The sequence below is a fragment of the Haematobia irritans genome, chromosome 1 (genome assembly GCF_050003625.1).
Source record: "Haematobia irritans isolate KBUSLIRL chromosome 1, ASM5000362v1, whole genome shotgun sequence".
In the NCBI taxonomy this organism is placed as follows: Eukaryota; Metazoa; Arthropoda; class Insecta; order Diptera; family Muscidae; genus Haematobia; species Haematobia irritans.
In genome coordinates this window covers 243800875-243808834 of record NC_134397.1, presented here as the reverse complement: position 1 = coordinate 243808834, position 7960 = coordinate 243800875, and positions in this window count along the sequence as shown.

The following is a 7960-nucleotide window of genomic DNA, read 5'->3' as shown; positions in this document are numbered from 1 at the left end:
TGTTATAGTCGGAATAACAAAGTTAGTATACCCTCCATCCTATGGTGGAGGGAATAAAAATAGAATACGGAGTGGTTTCGAGTACTCTTAGCATTGCCTGAAAACCATAAAGTGATAAGGTGAACCAGAAAAAAAAATTGGAAATTTTTCCTAAGCCATTACTTCTAATGTATAAATATCCAAATATGCTCTTCTAGAGATGAGCTTAATGTCCGTCTCTGTCCGATATTTTCTTCTTCTGTGTTAGTTTAAAGTTCGCATGGCATCCCCTTGACAGATAACCTTTAAATATGTGAAATACCTCCTCTATCGGTTTGGACTTGGATATAGCTTTCAATTATGACCGTAATACCTATATCGAGAGAAATGTTCTCCTTGGACATGCCGAATTCAATAGTAGTGTTTTGAAATCATATATTTTCCGTGAAATCATATATAACAGGTTGGCTGATAAGTCCCCGGTCTGTCACATAGATGGCGTCGCTAGTATTAAATACATATTATTTTTATATAGTACCAACCTTCATATGATTCGTGTCAAAATTAAGCCAATTAGTTTGTGAGATAGAGCGTCTTTTGTGAAGCAACTTTTGTTATTGTGAAAAAAATGAAAAAAAGGAATTTCGTGTTTTGATAAAATACTGTTTTCTGAAGGGAAAAAATACGGTGGAAGCAAAAACTTGGCTTGACAATGAGTTTCCGGACTCTGCCCCAGGGAAATCAACAATACTAATAAGCGTGGTGAAATGAGCACGGAGGACGGTGAACGCAGTGGACGCCCGAAAGAGGTGGTTACCGACGAAAACATCAAAAAATCCACAAAATGATTTTGAATGACCGTAAAATGAAGTTGATCGAGATAGCAGAGGCCTTAAAGATATCAAAGGAACGTGTTGGTCATATCATTCATCAATATTTGGATATGCGGAAGCTCTGTGAAAAATGGGTGCCACGAGCTCACATTTGACCAAAAACAACAACGTGTTGATGATTCTGAGCGGTGTTTGCAGTTGTTAACTTGTAATACACCCGAGTTTTTCCGTCGATATGTGACAATGGATGAAACATGGCTCCATCACTACACACCTGAGTCCAATCGACAGTCGGCTGAGTGGAGAGCGACCGGTGAACCGTCTCCGAAGAGCGGAAAGACTCAAAAGTCCACTGGCAAAGTAATGGTCTCTGTTTTTTGGGATGAGCATGGAATAATTTTTATCGATTATCTTGAGAAGGGAAAAACCATCAACAGTGACTATTATATGGCGTTATTGGAGCGTTTGTAGGTCGAAATCGCAGCAAACGGCCCCATATGAAGAAGAAAAAAGTGTTGTTTCACCAAGACAACGCACCGTGCCACAAGTCATTGAGAACGATGGCAAAAATTCATGAATTGGGCTTCGAATTGCTTCCCCACCCACCGTATTCTCCAGATCTGGCCCCCAGCAACTTTTTCTTGTTCTCAAAAGGATGCTCGCAGGGAAAAAAATTGGCTGCAATGAAGAGGTGAGGCCTATTTTGTGGCAAAACCGAAGGAGTACTACCAAAATGGTCGTTATAATCATTGTATCGCTCTTGAAGGGAACATAATAAAAACAAATTTTGACCAACAAATGTGTTTTTCTTTGTTAGACCGGGGACTTATCAGCCAACCTGTTATATTGAGTTAATTGTCGTTTTTGTTATTTGTAGCATTTATTGCCATAGAATTTTATAGCAATTTAACAAACAATACCCCATAGAATAGTCGCAATATAGCATCCACTACAACTGTTAGCTAAATAGAGACCTTAATTTATCAATTGATTGGAGGAGGAGGAGGAGGTCAGTCAATTTTATTTAAATCAATTTACACAACTAAATGATAGACGCAAACTCTAAATGATCTATGGGAAACTCTAGGTCCAATTCCATCTTCCCAATAGCGATAGCGATAAAGTCCATTGGTCTTTGTATGCAAGAAAGAAAACAAACCACCATTTGGGTTAACTTTGGACAATAATTGATGGTGTTCCGAAGCGTCTGTGTATGCGTCTTCAACATTCCACTTGAACATTGAATTACTCATCATTCATTTCTATTCATTTCATGGCTAATTTCATTGAATTTCCATTTCATTTGGGTATTTGTTTTCCCATTCATCTTCAGCTACTTTACCTTCTTTCGGATGATGTGGAGAGCAAAACCGGCATCATTGGCACCATGAATTCTAAATATTTGAAGCTTTGTGCAATAACCATTTGATTACATTCGGATGCCATACACTTAGCCCACTTGTCTTGGTTCACAGTATGGATGGCTCGAGTGGTCGATTGTATGAACTGACTAACCTTGGGCATGACTATAAGCTGGGAAAACCATCACTCCCGGGCTTTGTTCTCCATTGATGAACAAAAGACACCCCCCTCTCCACCCCCAAAACCGTTTGTTTAGACATTCCAGCATTCAGTTTGAAAGCAAAATGTCAGCACTTTAATTGCTTCATAAACATATTTCTTCTCTTAGGGGGTGTCCTTTTTAGAAAAATGCTTGGTTGTCATCATTTCCCCATTGGAATCTTCTTGTTTTTGGGTGCTCTTTTGTTTGGAAAACTTTTGACTATGGTTGATAGGTGGTTAGAATGTGGTCTTTGGTCAATGGCTTTGGCCTGTGTACCGATATGTACGAATGCACTGTGGACTAAGTAGTTAGTTCAGTTAGTTTTGTCTAGCAGCGAAGACAAATTGAATGGCAACAGTTCCTATACAAACAAGTACAGACGGATGACTGTTCGGCTAGGTCGAATTTTATGTACGTGCCCTCAACCATGGATTGCATACAAGGTTATGAGTTACTTGGATTGTGGCCGGGTTCCGGGGTGACAAGGTATCTTAAAACATTTCAACATTGTCATCTAAATTGTAAGTTGGTCCATATGAACGTTGCATTTAATATTTCGGGATAGGACAACCCTAATCCAAATTTCGGTCTGGATTAACTCAACAACAGTGCATCGATGAACTTAATTCAACTTTTGGTGATGACGCTGCTTTTTTAACCAATTTTTATCGATGGTATGGTGAATTTAGCCGAGATCGTAGTTCATTTGAAGACGAATTTCGTGAATCAATTTTTGTTCCGAAAACCATTGATGCTGTATGCCATTTGATATTGCAAAATTGTCATTGGCCTATGGTGAGATTGAGATAAACTTAGGCATTAGTGGGCCCAGCATACATTCAATTTTGCATAAACGTTTGACTGTAAACAAAAATGGATCTCTCACAATCGCTCAAAAAAGATTGGTCGAAAAATATGTTCCAATACTACGATCGCGGTGCAAGGTGATTAAACGTATATATTTTGCATTCCATTCCATTGTGTTCTGCCATTAGCTATATATTTTAGTTCTCACCATGTGTATCCCGCAATGTGTACTTCGGCATCTATTAATCTTCTCCACGTGTTCGCTGGTCTCCCTCTTCTTCGGTTTCCCTGTGGATTCCAGTTAAGTGCTGTTCTTGTTATGTCATCGTGCGGCTTCCTCAAGGTATGCCCCTTCCACACCTATTTTCTTCTTCGAATTTCCAATAATACAGGTGGCTGCTTGGTGGTACGCCATACCCAGCAAAAAATACTTCACCAATAAGAGTTTAATTGCACTTTTTGGTATACAAAAAAAATAGGCAGTGCATCCACACTGCATGCATCGGTGGCAATAACCTAAACGTGTAATTAAACTTGTTTCTGATCATTCGTTTACGTTATTGCAACCAATTCATGCAGCATAGATGCATGAAAGGTAGTGCTGTTTTCCGTCACGCCAACAATGCTACACTCAAGACTATATATATATATCACTTCTGAGCAATATTTCTATTAAAATGAGCAATTATATCAGCGCTATGTAGAAGCTGCTCTAAATCAGGACATCGTCCACAAAAATCAGCGCTGATTCGGTTGTTTTGTAAGCAGTTGGTACTGCCTCTCTCCCTTACAATCCTGCTGAAAAGTGCTCCATTTTTTGCTGGGTAATTTTCTAAATATTTTATTATTTATTATTTTTATATAAAATTTGCTCAAAATTTTATTTTTTCAAAATTTTACTTTCATAAGAAATTTTCCAATTTTTTTTTTTCCATAAAAAATTTTTGTTGCTTTTTTTTCCTAAAAAATTTATTTCCATAAAAAAATGTCTAAAAGTTTTATTTCCATAATTTTTATACCCTCCACCATAGGATGGGGGTATATTAACTTTGTCATTCCGTTTGTAACACATCGCAATATTGCTCTAAGACCCCATAAAGTATATATATTCTGGGTCGTGGTGAAATTCTGAGTCGATCTGAGCATGTCCGTCCGTCCGTCCGTCTGTTGAAATCACGCTAACTTCCGAACGAAACAAGCTATCGACTTGAAACTTGGCACAAGTAGTTGTTATTGATGTAGTTCGGATGGTATTGCAAATGGGCCACATCGGTCAACTTTTACGTATAGCCCCCATATAAACGGACCCCCAAATTTGGCTTGCGATTGCTCTAAGAGAAGCAAATTTCATCCGATCCGGCTGAAATTTGGAACATAGTGTTAGTATATGGCCTCTAACAACCGTTTAAAAATTGGTCCACATCGGTCCATAATTACATATAGCCCCGATATCAACTGATCCCCAGATTTGGCTTGCGGAGCCTCTAAGAGAAGCAAATTTCATCCGATCCGGTTGAAATTTGGTACATGGTGTTAGTATATGGTCTCTAACAACCATGCAAAAATTGGTCCACATCGGTACATAATTATATATAGCCCCCATATAAACCGATCCCCCGATTTGGCGTGCGGAGCCTCTAAGAGAAGCAAATTTCATCCGATCCGGCTGAAATTTGGTACATGGTGTAAGCATATGGTCTCTAATGACCATGAAAAAATTGGTCCACATCGGACCATAATTATATATAGCCCCCATATAAACCGATCTCCAGATTTGACCCCCGGAGCCTCTTGGAAGGGCAAAATTCATCTGATTCAGTTCAAATTTGGTACGTGGTGTTAATATATGTCCTCAAACACCCATTGCAAAAATTGGTCGAAATCGGTCAATAATTATATATAGGCCCCTTATAAACCGATCCCCAGATTTGACCTCCGGAGCCCCTTGGAAGAGCAAAATTCATTCGATTTGGTTGAAATTTGGTGCGTTGTGGTAGTATATGATATGTAACAACCATGCCGAAAGTGGTCCATATCAGTCCATAATCATATGTAGCCCCCATATAAACCGACCCCGAAATTTGGTTTTGGAGCCTCTTGCAGGAGCAAAATTCATCCGAGTCAGTTGAAAATTGGTACATTGTGCTATTATATTGCCGTTAACAACCATACCTAACTAGACCCATATCGGTCTATAGTTATATATAGCCCTCAGATAAATCGATCCCAAATCACACAAAAATTGGTCCATATCAAGTTCATAATTCTATATATCCCCCATATAAGCGACCCCCATATTTCAATTCTCGCTCTCTACGTACCGTGCAAAAGCCCATGTCGATTCGTAATTGTTTGAAGACTTACCTATACATAACTTTTTTGTCTAATATATGCCACGTATGGACTAACTCACAATTTAGAAAACGATGTTAAGAAGTTTTAAGATACCACAACCCAAGTAATTCGATTGTGGATGACAGTCTTTCGTAGAAGTTTCTATGCAATCCATGGTGGAGGGTACATAAGATTCGGCCAGGCCGAACTGCTCTAAATCGGGACATCTTTTGACCGTATCACCCTTAAAGGGTGATACGGTCAAAATTTGGTCAAGGGAAAACGCGTGTAAATCGGTGAAATCGTTTATTTAAAAAATCAAATTAAATTTCTTTTTCAAGTTCAATTAGTATAAAATTCAGGAAAAATATTCAGTTAGGCTTTCGCTTTTCCAAATCCGAATTGCCGGGCCTCACGCTTGACACCTGCCATCAGATTTTGTACAGCCACCTTGTCCACCTTCTTCGCCGCAGAAAGCCAGTTTGCCTTGAACTGCTGCTCGTCCTTAGCAGTTTTTTTGGTCTTCTTTAGGTTCCGCTTGACAATAGCCCAGTATTTCTCAATTGGGCGGAGCTCTGGCGTGTTGGGAGGGTTCTTGCCCTTGGGAACCACCTGCACGTTGTTGGCGGCGTACCACTCCATGGCCTTTTTACCGTAATGGCAAGATGCCAAATCCGGCCAAAACAGTACGGAACAACCGTGTTTCTTCAGGAAAGGCAGCAGACGTTTATTCAAACACTCTTTCACGTAAATTTCTTGGTTGACAGTCCCGGAAGCTATGAAAATGCTGCTTTTCAAGCCACACGTACAGATGGCTTGCCAAACCAGATATTTCTTTGCGAACTTTGACAGTTTTATGTGCTTGAAAATATCTGCTACCTTTCCCCTTCCTTTTGTATAAAACTCCTGTCCCGGAAGCTGCTTGTAGTCGGCATTGACGTAGGTTTCGTCGTTCATTACCACGCAGATAAACTTCGTCAGCATCGTCGTGTACATCCTCCGGGATCGCGCTTTGGCCGTCGTATTTTGTTTATCATCGCGATTTGGAGTCACTACCTTCTTGTAAGACGATAGTCCGGCTCGTTTTTTGGCTCGATGCACGGTTGTAGACGATACACCCAGCTTATTTGCGGCATATCGGAGAGAGAGGTTAGGGTTTCGCTTGAAACTACCGGCAACTCTCTTTGTCGTCTCAGCGGCTTCCGGTTTTCGATTTCCCCCCGATCCAGACTTCATGGCTGTCGACAAACGTTCCCCAAACACTTTAATTACATTTGTAACGGTTGATTTGGCAACTTTTAGCGATTTTGCCAGCTTTGTGTGCGAGTAGCTCGGATTTTCGCGATGCGCGAGCTGCTCTTCTTGCTTGGACGGCATTTTGACAACTGAAGAGTGAATTCCAAAATCAAAATAGGAGCAACATTCTACACACACACCTTCAAAATGAGGGGTGTTCAGGTTTTTTAAATGCAAAATTTAAAGAAATACGTCAAGTTTATATTGACCAAATTTTGACCGTATAACCCTTTACAATCCTGCTGAAAAAGTGCTCCATTTTTTGCTGGGTAATTTTCTAAATATTTTAGTTTTATATAAAATTTGCTCAAAATTTTATGTTTTCAAAATTTTACTTTCATAAGAAATTGTCCAAATTTTTTTTCCATAAAAAATTTTCTAAAAATTTTATATCCATAAAAAATTTTCTAAAAGTTTTATTTCCATAATTTTTTTTTTTTCTAAAAATTCTATTTTTATATAAAATTTTCTCAAAATTTTATTTCTATACACGGACGAAAAAGACTGTTTTTCATATGTTTGGGTGTAAAAATTATATGTTTGGAACTCAACTTTTTTAACACAATATTTTTAAGTGCAAGCATATAATGTTCATAAACTAGCATAACATGTTTGGGACATATATGTTAATATGTTAGAACATTATATGTTAGAATGTTTGTAAATTTAATATGCTTAGATGCAAACATATATTAATTTAGAAATAGCATATAAACATATATGTGTTTAGAAAGAGAGACCTAGAGACTAAGCTGCAAGTAAAGTAATGGAAATAACCAATTGGCGCCTTAAAAATATATCCACACAAAGAAAATTTCATTAAATTTTTTTCTACCATGCCCTAAGGTGAAACATAATATGTTTGAACAATACAAACAATATTTTGTTTGGACCAATCCTGAAAATATATATGCTTGAAGCAAAATGTGTTTGGGGTAACATATATGTTACAGAAGCGATTTTTTGAGGGTGTAGAAAATTTGGTCAAAATTTTATTTCCTTAAATTTTTTTCTAAAAATCCTATGCAATACCTTTAGAAAGATAAGAAAGAAAATTAAATAATATTACTATTAAATAGAGAATGAATTTTCTCAAAATTTTATTTCTATAGAAAATTTTGTCAAAATTTTATAGAAAATTTGATCA